Source organism: Carassius auratus, unplaced genomic scaffold (assembly GCF_003368295.1).
Source record: "Carassius auratus strain Wakin unplaced genomic scaffold, ASM336829v1 scaf_tig00217058, whole genome shotgun sequence".
NCBI classification, from domain to species: domain Eukaryota; kingdom Metazoa; phylum Chordata; class Actinopteri; order Cypriniformes; family Cyprinidae; genus Carassius; species Carassius auratus.
Window position 1 is genome coordinate 39,722 of NW_020528873.1, and position 15,772 is coordinate 55,493.

General features: G+C 39.8%; 1 long non-coding RNA gene across 1 annotated transcript; it reads left to right on the forward strand.

The window, feature by feature from the left end:
- Positions 1–10,680: 10,680 nt before the first annotated feature.
- Positions 10,681–14,313, forward strand: LOC113099815 (uncharacterized). The gene is made up of 5 exons (XR_003289524.1): positions 10,681–10,819; positions 11,209–11,306; positions 11,675–11,902; positions 12,040–12,140; positions 12,619–14,313. It is a non-coding gene; the product is annotated as an uncharacterized LOC113099815 (long non-coding RNA).
- The last annotated feature ends 1,459 nt before the right edge of the window (positions 14,314–15,772 follow it).

The window sequence follows — 15,772 nt, forward strand, 5'->3', positions numbered from 1 at the left end:
TAAAGAAAAAATAGCTAAAATGTTTAATTCCTTCTTCTTGAACTCAGTTCTCACAGGAAATTTGGTGCTAGACCTGGAGTACTAGAACTAGGGCTGGACGATTATGGCCTAAAATCAAAACTTTTATTAATTGATTAATATTGATTGATTGAACATTTTACGTCGATTACTATTAATGAATGATTATTTTGTTTCTGTTTTTTTTTTTTTGCCCTCATAGTTCACTGACAAGGTTTGTACTGTAAATATGATTGACTATTAAAGGTGAGATATTTTTTCCTATTGAAAGAGCGATCTGACATCATAGCTCACTATCAGCAGTTATTTTATCTATGTTCGTAACATTTCTTACAGATTATTGCTCGGTGTAAGAGATAATGATCCGATAAAGATAAATGAGCACAGTACCAGTACGAGTGATTGAGTGTGTGAATTAGTCATACCGTCTCTATATTATTGTGAAGCTGTGGGTTGTAAATAGCCTAGTTCCTTCAAAAGTAGAATAATATGCTAAAATAAGTTTTGAGATTCTACTTTAGTGATAAATCACAGGACAGCGCTGACGACTTCTGCGTTCCTCTGTGCCTGCGATCTTCACAGCTACTGTTTATATGAGTGTTCGTGCCACAATGCAGCTGTGCGAACTAGGGCTATCAAAATGGTTGAAAACTAAATTAAAATTTGCAATTAAATATTATCCAAATTTGAATTATATTCTAATTTAAAAATGCATAATTTTAGTTAGGGTGAAGAAGAGCTTTTAGCTTCTCTTCTGAGTCCAAAATAGGGCGCATTGGGCGCCGGTGCATAAATGGCTGCCCACTGCTCCGGGTGTGTGTTCACAGTGTGTGTGTGTGTTCACTGCTCTGTGTGTGTGCACTTCAGATGGGTTAAATGCAGAGCATGAATTCTGAGTATGGGTCACCATACTTGGCTGAATGTCACGTCACTTTCACTTTTTTAACACAGAGTACATTTTTCATTTAAACATGAGATGCAGTAGGATGGGGAAAACCCACCATAAAGTCTCAAGATATGTTTTTGAAAAAAACTAAACCCACCTTAATTTTACATGGCTCTCTAAATATGTGGCTCTACTGTGTGAGACACAAGTGCAAGGGTAATAGAAGACGTCCCTCTCTAGAAAATGCGTGAAATATGCCTTTTGTGTGAATGGTTTCAGTTTTGACGTAAACAAGATCTTCTCCGCATTCACTTTTTCCACGATATTTTTATTGAACATCACAGCACTGCTGCATCTAGTTGCTTCAACTGTATTGAGAGTGAGGACAAAAACATTATAATGCAATGCCACTTTTATATTGTCATCGCATATCGTGCGCCACTGATATAGGCCAAAGTATAATTTGACCGTCCGCATCCGCGCACCGTCCGCGTTATGTAATTTTCGTCATCAAGAGGGCTCGCGGACAGCCGCGCATCCGTCCACGCGGTCTCAAAAAGTGCCTGCACGTGGATGGGGTGTGCGGCTGTCAACAGCGCATGCACGAGGTGAATGATGACAGAAGTGGTACTGCTCGTCGAGCTTATCCTCTTTCTGAAAGCTGTGAGGATGAGGCTGTGTGAGATGGAACAGAACACGGAATGTTAAGTATACTCGAGGCAGGCCTTAAAGCTGCCTCTTTAACAGACACCTCTTTAACAGATCTTGTTTACGTCAAAACTGAAACCATTCACACAAAAGGCATATTTCACGCATTTTCTAGAGAGGGACGTCTTCTATTACCCTTGCACTTGTGTCTCACACAGTAGAGCCACATATTTAGAGAGCCATGTAAAATTAAGGTGGGTTTAGTTTTTTTCAAAAACATATCTTGAGACTTTATGGTGGGTTTTCCCCAAAAATTCAACATTTTTGCATTCGAATGTGGATTTTTATTTATTTTTTATTTTTTTCACAGCCCTAGCGCAAACATGGTAGCTCGATATAATACACATCCGATCATCTAATTGCTTGAATGTCCAAACCATAATACAAATACAACTGACAAAGTTTAGTGAAGACACAAGGCCATCACTATTTGTTGAACCGGTGTTCACCTCCGTGTTTTGCTTTTATGCCACTGACTGTACGTGGCAGAGTCATGTATGTCCAGGTGTAAATGTTATAAAGTGTGCAGATGATACTGTGCTTTTTACTCATGCAAGAACTAAAGAACTAGTTGCAAACAGATTGTCATCTGCAATGGTGAAAGTCTCAAATTGGTTGAATGAATCTTGTTTGTCTCTAAATGTAAGTAAAACTGTATGCACGTATTTCACTCAAAAAAAAAAAAAAAACTGTGAATCCAGATATAATATTTAATGGTGAAGCAATCAAATTTGTGACACATGTTAAATATTTAGGAATAATAATAGACCAACACCTTTCTTTTAAAAAGCAATTAAAAAGGGTTATAAATGTTACATTCAATTTGAATCATTTTAAAAACATCAGGCACCAACTGAATCAGCTGCACTTCTTAAGGTACATACTCTGATTCTCCCTCACTTGTCCTATTGTATAACAACATGGTCACAAGCAGATGTAACTACACTTAGGCCTGTGTACTCCCTACATAAACAAATCATGAAAGTGTTAGATAAAAAATGTAACCTTTTCAAAATAGTCCAATGATGGTAGTTCCTTGTTTTTGTAAGTTTAAAAAAAAAAATAATAATAAGTTTTAATAATTTTGTATTTTATACTGATGTGTGCCTGATGTACAAAATTATTCATAATCTTGCTCCACCCCCTCTTCAGGGATGCGTGACCCATAACGGAAGTGCAGGTAGGACTAGAGCATCTGCTAGGGGAGATTTGATATTGCATTACAGAAAAACAGCCTTTGGGCAAAAAGCTTTTTCAGTTAGAGTAGTGGTGTTGTGGAATTCCTTACCTACAACATTCGAAGCCTCAATAGCTTCTTAATTTTTAAAAATAAGCTTAAGTTTTGGCTATTATCACAACAGATCTGCAACCACTAATGACTGTGTTGTACAAAAAATGAAATTAAATGGAAGACTGCTTTTAATATCCCCAGGGGGCACTTTGAATATCTTGTTCTTCCTTTTGGCCTTTGTAATGCCCCCACCGTATTCCAAGCACTCATCAACGATGTGTTGAGAGATATGGTAGATCAGTTCATTTATGTCTACCTGGATGACATACTGATATTTTCTCATTCTCTCCAGGAACATGTTCAACACGTCAGGTGAGTGCTTCAGAGGCCGTTAGAGAATGGGCTTTTTGTCAAGGTGGAGAAATGGGTTTTCCATACACAGTCTGTTCCTTTTTTGGGATACATCATCTCGGCCGAGGGGGTGCGCATGGACACCGACAAGATTCATGCTGTGGTAAACTGGCCAACCTCAGAGTCTCGTAAAGCCCTGCAGAGGTTTCTGGGCTTTGCCAATTTCTACCGGCGGTTTATTCACAATTTCAGCCAGCTAGCCACCCCTTTGACTGCCTTAACCTCCATCAAGACTGCCTTTAGGTGGTCTAGTGCAGCGGAAGCTGCATTCACCAAACTAAAGAGCTGCTTAGTTTCAGCTCCCATTCTCATTGCCCCTGATTCTTCCCGGCAGTTTGTGGTGGAGGTTGACGCGTCAGAGGTGGTGGTTGGCGCGGTTCTATCCCAGTGTTCCCTCAAGGACGGTAAGGTGCATCCTTGCGCTTATTTTTCTCATCGTTTGTCCCCCGCTGAGCATAATTATGACATTGGTAACAGAGAGCTGTTGGCAGTCAAGCTCGCTTTGGAAGAGTGGTGTCATTGGCTGGAAGTTTAGGGGGTTCCTTTTATAGTTTGGACCGATCACAAAATCTGGAATACATTAAGTCTACCAAAAGATTAAACTCTAGGCAGGCTCGGTGGGCTCTTTTTTTCTCGGTTGTTTAGATTTTTCTATTTCTTATAGTCCAGGTTCTAAGAACTTCAAACCGGACGCATTAACCCGAATTTTTGATGTTTTGGATCGCCCATCTTTTTCCAAATCAAATTGTACCGCAAAGGTCTTTATTTCTGTATTCACGGGACATTGTGTCGAAGGTTCACATAGCCGCGCAAGGGTTAACGCCCCCGCCCGGATGCCCTTCGGGTCGGTTGTTTGTGCCAGAGGCTTTAAGGTCCGAAGTCATCCGATGTGGTCATTATTACAAGATAGCTTGCCATCCTGGGGTTAATCGTACCATGTTTCTTGTTAAACAGCAGTTTTGGTGGCCAGCCATGGCTCGTGACATTCGTCTTTTTGTTTTGGCTTGCTCTGTCTGTGCTGTTTCGAAGTCTTCCAATTGACCCCCTGCTGGACTCCTTCAGCCGCTGTTGGTTCCTTCGAGACCCTGGTCCCACATTTTGCTAGATTTCGTGTCAGGTCTCCCTCCTTCACAGGGAAACACGGTGGTTTTGACCGTGGTGGACCGGTTCTCGAAGGCAACTCATTTCATTCCTCTGCCTAAATTACCTTCTGCCAGAGAAACAGCGGTTGCTGTCATAGATCACGTTTATCGACGTGGTCTCTGACAGGGGGCCTCAGTTTGTTTCCAAATTTTGGAGAGAATTTTGTAAATGACTGGGGGAGACCATTAGTCTTCTGGATTTTATCCTCAGAGTAATGGCCAGACGGAGAGGGCCAACCAAGGTCTAGAACGATTGTTGCGATGTTTGGTCTCTCAGAACCCCTCCTCTTGGAGCCAGCAGCTCTCATGGGTTGAGTACCCACATAACTCATTACCAGTTTCAGCTACGGGCCTATTGCCTTTTCGGTGTAGTTTAGGGTACCAGCCACCACTTTTTCCAGAATTGGAAAGTTGCGGTCCCCTCTGCCCACGCATTTATCCAGGGGTGCCGACGCACCTGGACCAGGGCCAGATTGACTCTGCTCTGGGTGGGGGTGCGCACCAAGGTTCAGGCGGATCGCAACAGGTCAGACCTCCTGTCTACATCGCAGGTCAAAAAGTGTGGCTTTCATCAAAGAATATTCCTCTCCGATCCATCAGTAATAAGCTTGCGCCCAAATTTATTGGCCCATTTACTGTCACCAAAATTATTAGTCCGGTGGCAGTCCACCTCAAACTCCCTCCTGCGTACAGGAGAATTCATCCGGTGTTTCATATTTCTAAATTAAAGCCCATTTTTCATTTACCCATTAACCCGCCACCCGCCACCACGATTCTCGTCTGTCTTTCTTGTGTAGTTGTGCTCCTGTCCCTCCAGTTGGGATTCTCTGGACCTTATTCCTTGCCCGCCTAGGATTCCTGCGCTGGGTTTGAGTTACTGCTGCTTGAGTGGTCTGGACGTGATCCATCTGGGGTTATGCCATAATCTTGCTATGGTCTCATTCCTTACAAATAAAACATTTTTACCTCACACTTGGATCTTGTGACTCAATCATTGTGACAAAAGGCCATAGTGGAGGACTGGTCATCACAGGAGGGAGGCTTTAACACTAATAGTCCTGTTAGCAGAACGGTTCATAGAGACAGCATCAGTAGCTCTCTAAGCAGATACCAGGGACATTATGGGCTTCTGCTCTGAATCTAGCTGCACAATGACTTCTGTGATTCCAAATGCTGAGTGTCCACAGGAGCTAAATCAAGCTAAACAATATTTCATAATCCGTGTGGTCTAATGTATGCACTTAAGTCCAGTACATATAAAACGTAAGTGTACACAAAACTCTTACCTCTGTTTTATTTTTAGGTTAAGCATTATTGTATGTAGTTTCAAATCATTTTGGGAGGATCTAAACCAGTGGCTAAGCCAGAAGGGTTTCACAGTGTGGAAAAACAGCACCATCATTCATTGTATTATAGTTTTACCATTTATTAAATCATGTTATAGTGTTTGTAAACTGAATTGACAATTATATGATGTAGTTTGCAAAGTCTATTTTTTTTTCATTCTCCTCTACCATCCCAACTGCTATCTAGGTTGGTGTATTTTTTTATTTACATTTATTGATTTAGCAGACTTTTCATCAATTCAACTTACAAATGAGGAAAACAAGCGATTCAACTTCAGAGAAGTGCTAGCAATACATGGTTTCAATCAGTGTCTAGAACATTACAAGCAAGGAGAGGAAGAGATGTGAAAGAGGGAGAGATGTTGCTTTTATTTTAAAAATATTTAGGAAGATGCTGTTAAAGAGTTTCAGAATTACAGTTTCTTACAATCGCTGGAACACATTTCTCAATACTTAAGTCACTTCTTCAAAACTCTTCACACAGTTCTCTTAACCATCTTTCAGCTTGACACAGCAGTTCGTTTCACTTTCAGAATGCACTAAAACACACTTTATCATTCATAACAGGGCAACCTAAAAACATTAAAAACAGGGAGCATTATACAATGTTTCCTTTTGTAAAATGTATTTACAAAACAAGAATGATACTCTCTACTGTTTATAATTCACTGCAGTGTACGTTACATGCTCCATGTTTACATTACAGTACACAATTATTCCTAAGTATTCTCCTTAACAGATGGTAATGAAAGTGAAAGACTAACACTTGTGAAGATCTTCAGCTACATTTAGCTGCTTTGATAGTATTTGATGTTTTACATTCACAACATTTTTCTACATGATATTACTGTAGAAATGTTGCACAAATTGTGTCTTATTCGTTTTTTTTACTGTGCTAGGTTTTGGAAACATTATGTAAACATGTGCAAATTGGCTTGTATAGTACACAAAGTTTTGGTGGTGTTTGTGTCGAAGTGATGGTCACCGTGATTTTGCCAAGAAAGACATGTTCCTGGATCAACATCACTGTCCAAAAATACAGACTTAACACAATCCCTACCCCTAAACCTAACCCCACCCATAATTTATTCCTAAATCAGAGGGAAATGATAGCTGATTAACAAGGGAGTAGAAGCACCCAACCCTGATTGTAAACCTAAAGCAGATATTTCCTGAAAAGTTATTTCTCAATTCTGATTGGTTGAATTGAATGCTGTTCCTGGATCAACAACTATGTTGACCCAGGAACATGTTGTACTTGGTGAAATCACGCTCACCTCGAAGTGATAAAGGAATTCATGTAATTTGACAGATGTGGTCAATGAATGCATTTTGTGCCAAATGATAAAAATGATAGCCCACATAGACTCGCTGTGTGAAGAGTTTTGAAAAAGTGACCTTAAGTATTGAGAAATGTGTCCTGGCAATTGTAAAAAGTGTAATATAGACAATTTCAAAGGATATCAAGAAAGAAAAACAACTCTGACCCACTTTCTGTTTAGCACCCTTAAATTCAGTCCCTTCTAAGAATCTTTTTGATAAGATTTTTTTTTTAGATATCTGTCAAAGTAATCTAATGTTAGCTACAACTCAAGCTGTTTCTAGTGTTACATTTACATTTATTCATTTAGCTGACGCTTTTATCCAAAGCGACTTACAATTGCTATACATGTCAGAGGTCGCACGCCTCTGGAGCTACTAGGGGTTAAGTGTCTTGCTCAGGGACACATTGGCGTCTCACAGTGGATTCAAACCCGGGTCTCTCACATGTAGGCATGTGTCTTATCCACTGCGCCATCAACACCCGTTGATGTGTTGAAATAGTTTGAAACAAGCAGGAACAAACAGGTTCATGGATCTATGACACCTCAGTCTAGAACTGCTCTATAGTCACTTAGTTCAAATGCAAGAAACCATCGGAGAACAAGGCCTCATCCCGTTTTGTCTCACTGAAGACAAACCTCACTTGTTTCAGTCCTATTTTATTTATTTTATCTTGTCTCAGACGGTAAAATAATATCAATTCTGATAACTACAAGGGCTCGTAATAGTTACTTTTTTATGAATATCATAAAAAGACAGTTCTAAATTGGATCCATTCATTCATGTGCTATTTTTAAATGTAAAATTTAATAGGCTATAAATGTATTTTTATATCAACGTTCTGTCATTTTATTACTTGGAAAAATAAATTACATGAAATTCCCTGCAGTGCTGTGCCAGGCCTGATGATCAAGGAGGCACCCGCAGAAGCCTGTGATTTCAGCCGCCTAATACTGGAACATGAAGCCGGATGGCTGGTGCTGGTGCTGGTGAGTGTTTAGTAAACACTGTAATTGAGCACTGCAAAGGAAAATCACAGAATTTAATAGTAGGGAGGAGCGCAAGTTGCGACATTAACCTTCCGTGACCGTCTTTGATCCTCAGATCGAGACAGGCCAGGACCCCTATGTTGTTCAGGCTCGGACCTGGACCTTCGTGGAACGAAGGATCTGAAAGCAGCAGAGCGCGCCTTCATTTTCCTGACGTCTCGATCACCATCTCAACGGAAATGCCTATAAGTTCAGAAGGCGAAACCTGAGTATGGAGAAGAAAGCCTTTTCTTTCTTCCCGATGTCTGCCAGGTTCATCAACAGACGTCTCTCCACTGCCACCATGGCCACTATAGTCCTGCCCATGGTGGAGGCAGCCTGCTTGGTAGCATGGAGAGAGGTGCGAGGTGCGGCGCACCCCGCAGAAAGATTTATTTTTTTGCTCTTTCTACAGGGGGCATCCCCTCATAGCCGTTTTTGTGCTTCACCTCGCTGTCGGCAGATTTACTCTAATGCTGAAACCGAGGGATGCGAGAAGAAAACAGCCTCTTTCATTTCTTTTTGATATCTTTATGGAGATCATGCAGAAATGGAAGACTCACCTGAGCTGGAGGGCTATGGTCAGAAAGAAAACGCAAATCGAGGGTTCTGTTTATTTTAATTTAATACATTTTTTAATGGCCTTACATCATCATCTTGTTAGCGCATTTTCATGGCAAGTCCAACTTTGCCGTGGCACGATCCATAACCTCCAACAGCTCTACATACACGGGGCAGGAGGATTGAGAAGGCTCAGCCTCAGCTTCTTCACTATCCTCAAATATCTCCTGCTTTTCCTGGGTAAAAACCCAGCAGAGCACTAATCTCAGTATCCGATAGTGTTAAAGATATAATATCATCCTCTCGAGGCTCTCTCTCGTCCATTACAAGCACGGAAAAAAACGCTCTCAATGCACACCGATTGCCTCCTCAAATACATTGTGTGCGTGCTCTTCACCCAAACAAATGATGCAAAGATCGCATGTGTCATCGGGTGTCAAATAATGGCAACACAACTCCTCTCCTAATCAGGTTACACTGGCTACCAGTAGCCGCTCGCATCAAGTTCAAGGTACTGATGCTTGCCTACAAGACGACCACTGGCACGGCACCAACATACCTAAACTCACTGGTTAAATCTTATGTGCCCTCCAGAAGTTTGCGCTCTGCAAGTGAACGACGCCTTGTGGTGCCATCCCAAAGAAGTTCAAAATCACTCTCACAATCCTTCTCCTGGACTGTGCCCAGCTGCTGGAATCACCTCCCAATCTCAATTCGTACAGTCTTTACTCATTTTTAAGAAACATCTAAAGACTCATCTTTTTCGACAGCACTTAACCAACTAATACTAGCAATTTTCCTTTTCTTGTCTTTCCATTTATTTAAAAAAAAAAAAAAAACCTGGCTATGTGTTCTGTACTAGACTGAGACTTGTCATGGCACTTGTATACTGTTGTTGTTCTCTTGTTGACCTGACTGCTTCTATTGTTCTCATTTGTAAGTCGCTTTGGATAAAAGTGTCTGCTAATTGATTAAATGTAAATGTAAAGTACTAGTACCTAATGAATAAGTACTAGTAACTTTACAAAAGACACTAGTACCTAAATAATAAACACTAGTACCTAAAGAATAAGCACTAGTACCTAAAGAATAAACACTAGTACCTAATGAATAAGTACTAGTACTTAATGGAAAAGATACTAGTGTCTAAAAAATAAGTACTAGTAACATGAAAAAAGATACTAGTACATCTTATAGATTAAATGTTACAAAGGCTTGCCACACACGACATGGACGAGGGGAAGGTAAGTTTATGCATGGCACTCAATGTAATATTGTGATGTTTGTGTAACTTACGTATTTTTAGACATTTAGTAACAAAGTCACGTCATTTTATTTCTATACATTAGCGCTTTTCACAATCAGCATAAACTTAATGCACCTTTGCAGAAAGTGTACTGTAGATTAATAATTAATGTACCAAATGACAATAATGTTTTAACAATAATATATTAATCAGTGCTGTAGATCCTTATAAGTCTTAAGATCATGTTGTAAGGCCACTCTTAGAATCACATGGGTAACATGTGTTTTAGCGTTAATCCACGTATAATCTTCATTTACTTTAAAATGTTGTTGTCTTAATGCTATTTCTGAAGGACATAATTTCACCAAAAATTTTTAAATATTATCTTTAGCAATATGTGTAGTTAATGTCCGTTAACATTAATGTATAGTCAGGCACTGCAGCTGATTAGCGGCCTGCACGTGCAGAGCCTGGTGGGGGGGTCTGATCCAGGTTGGATTCATCACTTTTTCCCACAAAAAAACATGAATATGAGGTTTAAAATATACAAGAGATTTTTCAACTTCTGTAATGCAGTTTTCCAGACTAGAAATTGCCATTTTCTGTCAAATTATGAAAATATCTAGCCTTATTACACAATGTTAAATACTTTAATATATTGACAAATTATACTATTGCAGCTTAAAATACAGTGTGATGTGATGATAGATTGTGATGTTTGACTGACTGTCACACTTGTGCTTGCAGGAAGGTGAAACTTGTCAAGGTATTATATACTGTTGGTATGTGTTACAACATCCACCCGCTAGGGGGCCTCAGGGAGTTATAGAGAGCTGAGTAAGACAGCAGGAGAAGTGTGTGTGTGGGGAGACTGAGCACATGTACAGAGTGGCTGCGTCCGAAATCGCATACTTAACGAGTAGGTACTAAATTTCAATAAGTACTTACTTAACGAGCGCTAAAAGAGTGCGTACTCTACAGCCAAATCTCGTTGAGTATGAATGAATTCCGCCATGTTTACGTTATCATGTGACCTATGACGTTATAACAACTTCAAATATATGACTGACTGCTACAGGTTTAATATTTACTACCTAAATATTTTGATGTTGATCCAATTTGCTCCTTTTGTGGTCGGTCTTGTTGAATACACAAATGTCCTTTTATTGTTATTGTAGTTTAACCAATAGATTTGTGTTGTTTTTATGTTTTAACTCTATTGGAATGACCCACAGTTTAATCCTTGAAGATTAAACCCTTCATAGCATCAGTTACTCCACAAACCCTACCTCATACGGTTTTCCTCAGCTTTTGCAGTATTTGTAATATCTGCACAAATAAGACGTTGATCAGGTGCTTGAAGATCTCGGCTTTGGAGAAGAATGTTGATTTTACACTTGAAAAATGTAAGTATTACTACTTAGAAATTAAGATTACCTCTGAAAGCATTTCTAGCCCACCCCAACACTTATCAACAATAATAATGATAAATGGTGACTAATAATTATATATTTTTTTTGTAAAACAGTTTGTGGTTCGTTTCTTTTTTTCATATCTATGCATAACTTCACACTAGACAAATGCAGCTAAGATGAATACATCTAAATATTCAGTCAAGTAATGAATTAATGTATGTGTTAATGAAACAATTAGGCTATATTTTATTTACTGACAACAACAGGAGACATGAATAAACAAGTAAAATAATAAATAAAATACAAGTCAATAACACATGAAACAAAGCTTTCTTCAGATACTGTTCTGTTTCTGAAAGTGTACAGACGGTGAACCCACATCCGTCCATCAGGTACCTCACTGCTGCAGTCAGACTGAATCTGATCATGATGAGAGAGGGACATCGAGTCCTTGTCTGAGTGCAGAGAGGATGAGGAAGACCATGATGAAGACCCTGAACAGGAGCAGGAGAACATGTGCGGGACGATCTGACTGCTGCTGTGTCTGCTCTCCATGAGCAACACTACCTGGAAAACACTTACACATAGTAAAACACTTTGTCATGTTGTCAGCATTCTATTTATTGCTGAATAAAATTTTATATTTTTACAATTGCGTGTTAATTAATTTATTAATTATTAATTAATTAATAATTAATAAAGCTTTATTATTTATGTGATTTAGTGAACTGAACTGGTGAGCAGAAGGTTTCTGGATCAATCTCCACCGGTGTGTCTTTACTCCAGGTGACTCCAGAGGGATTGAAGTCCTGTAATAACAGCACTGTAAGTCACTTCAGATAAAAGTGTCTGGCAAATTAATACATGTAAATGTGAATTTTGTGAATGCTTTTTTTGTGTCTTGGGCAGAAAAATGCTTAATAAAGCTGCTTATTTCTTAAAGCTTCTTTTCTTCAATGTTCTACTATAATATTAATGCATGCATACATTTAATGCAGTTTCTATTTGGGGTTTTAAAGGGTCAAGTCATCTAAACATATAAATTCAGTCATTAATGACTTGCCTTCATTCTGTTCAATCCTTTGCCTGAACATAAAAGGTGATGTTGGTCAGGTTTCTCCTGCTGGTTTGTGTTCATACAGTATCAGTCAATGGAGCATGACTTTCAGATTCTTCGTGACATTATTTGATACTTTAGAAACTTCTGAAACTCAGGCTTTATTGACTGATGTTGTATGTACAGAAACCAGCAGAACAAACTTGACCAAAATCACATCCTCAGTGTCTTTTGATCTTTCTCCAGATGTTCTCAATGGCTCTGGGGTCACTGAAGATGAAGAGACCACAGCAACATCTGGTCCTGATGAGAAAACAAGAGGAGATGCAGTGATGGAGCATTTCACCCATGGCACTCCATCTTCTCCATCCTCAGTGCACACAGCTGTCTGCAGACATTTCAGATCCTATAAAGATGCACAAACACAAATCAAAAGCAGTCATTTTAATAGCACAGTGTCATTTAATTTCTGTATTAGAAGTAACAGAATGATCTTACTTTAGATTTTTCTTTCAGGTTTTTTCCACAGATGCTGCTGTCACTCACTGAGAATCTTTGATGGCAGCATTTCTTCATCAGTCTCTCTGCAGCAGATAAACACACGTGTGTCTCATCTGTCCCTGAAACATCCAGACAAGAGTCCGTCTCTGTGATTTATCTGTGATATACTGCATTTACATGTTGAGCTAGATGTCGATGTGTTCACTCACTTTTTACCTAACATAAGAGCTCCACAATTTATCAACAACACTAATGGTCAAATGAAATAGATAACTTATGTTTACTTAATGTAGATTTATTTATTTACATTACTCACATTCATCTAAAGAAATGTAGACAGTTGATTCTACATAATAACACACACATCTCTCACTCAAATGTCTGTTCATGTGATTTGCTCTTTTGCAATTCTCTTAGAACATTTCTCTGTCTGATATTAAACAGACAATTAATCGTCTTTAAGATGTATTTGGTTCATGCAAATCAACTTTGGGGATGTACATGTGCTTAATAGGGATTCCGATTTTTGCTTTACATAATAAAACATGTTTTGATGTTGTTTTTCATCACAAATATACTATGATGTTACTGGCTAGCGTCTTTACACCTTAACAAATGAACAGTTTACTCTACAGTAGCTCAACAAATACGATTTTATCACATTGGAACCGTGTTTTGTTTTATAATTATCACCTTTGTAAACACCCACTACGCTGCTCTCCTCCTCCTATGATGATGATTTATCCCTTTCGCGTGGCATTCTGGGATTGAAAAGTATCCCCCGATGAACCCTTCATAATCTTGGCTGAAGCAGTAGGACATCCGGGGATTTCTCGCCTACTGTTTTATGGTTTAAGGTTTCGAACGTACTTCCTTCTTCACATACTCTTTTTCCCTACTATATAGTAGGTGAGTAGGCATATTAGAATGCAAATTAAGTATACGTACAACTGAATCTCGCAAGAGTTATTGCAATTCTCGCCTACTCTTTTATGAACACAAAAGATTCAAACATACTAATTTGTCGCATACTGCTTTTTCCATACTATATAGTAGAGAAGTATTCGATTTCGGATGCAGCCAGTGTTGCGTTGTATGTATGTGTTCCACAAGCCTCAATAAATGAACTGAACTGGTTATGCCTCCGCTTGAATATACACAAGACAAAACTAGCATAAAATCATCTATGGATGAAAGCTCTGGATGCACAGGTGAGCTCATGAATTGTAGTGCCAAATATTACTACAAATAATCCTTAAAGCTTAGAATTAATTATAGAATTAGCTTTATGAGCCAGAGTAACCCAGGTTTATAAGAACACAACCTTGGAATAAAAGAAACACCCAACATAGCCTTCCATACTCTTCTGCAACAGCCCTCCTCCGTGCCAAGTTCATGGATGTGTGTGACATACACTTTCAATCTGACATCTTTTGTTTATAGGTAAATCACTTTGTAATTAATTACTGGTCCATTTAAATGGAAGTCTTAAAGGGTTAGTTTACCCGAGAATGAAAATCCGTCTCTCTTCTACTCACCCTTGAAGCATCAAACCGGTCTGTTTCTGTCTGTTTGATGGAGTCCTTGTTTTCCATCACCCGACAACTAGTGCAATTAACAGGTGTGCAATTAACCGTGATAGTTTAAATGTATTTTAAATAAATACAAATGATATTCTTGACAAAACCTGTGTATAGTTGTATTAATAATTTATTTCTTTTAATTAATGACCTAATTACCAGCTATTAGGTAAAAATTCAAATCAGAACCAATACAAAACTGCAATGGAAACCATTGAATATGTGCAAATAAAGACCAGTACAAATGTGTAATGGAACCATCAGAACAAATACAAAACTGTGACGGAAAACATTAAATATGTTTTAATAAAGACTAGAGATGTTCCGATACCCTTTTTCTCATCCCGATACCGATACCTGGGCTCAGGGTGTCGGCCTGATACCATCCACTGAGTGGGGTGTATCTGGGTCTGTATCTGTATCTACCTGGGTGTGTATCTGTATATACAGCTGTTTCACTAGTTCACGCTTACATATAATTAGCTGAGGTATGGTATGCGTATTTGGCGTGCTGTCCGGGGAAGGGCTCCGAGCTCGGGAATTGCCCGAAACTAGAGTACCCCCCCTTCCCCGTATATTGTAAAGTGAACTTGAAGTGAGGAGATGGGGTGGAGGAGGGATGCTGATAAACCGTCAATGGATAGAGGTAAGTCAGCGATATTTATACTGTGGGATTGATTACTTGATTGTGGTCCACCTGTGATGATTAGGCTAAGTATCTGACGCGCTCCTCCCGAATCTTCATTTATAATTACATTTCACTAGTTCACGCTTACATATAATTAGCTGAGGTATGGTATGCGTATTTGGCGTGCTGTCCGGGGAAGGGCTCCGAGCTCGGGAATTGCCCGAAACTAGAGTACCCCCCAAAAAGGCAAATGTACAAGAGGACAGCCGCCAGTTTAAAGAATGCCCCCCCATAAAAGCAGAGTACTGGCGGGGGCTGATTTGGTTTCTGAGAAGTCATCTCGTTGGCAGGCTGGAAGGGCCTACGTACTCCGGAGGGAGCGACATGGGAGTTGGGAGAGTAGGCCCTACCGGCTGCAGCTAGTGAACTACGTGGTTGTTGGCGCCCGGTCGGTAGGGCTCGGGCCGATGCTCAACTGGAGCTTTTTGGCGTTGGAACGGTGAGCCCTACCGGCCGATGAGGAGGAGCAGCGTGGTTGTGGTGCCCGACCGGGAGGACCCGAGTTGCCTCGACCGGAATAGGTCACGGTGTCGGCGTACGGGCCCTACTGGCTGATAGCCCCTGCTATTCAGTGGGTGAAGGGCCTAACGCTGACCGAGAGGGCCCATGAAGCCTCCGACAGGAGATTGAG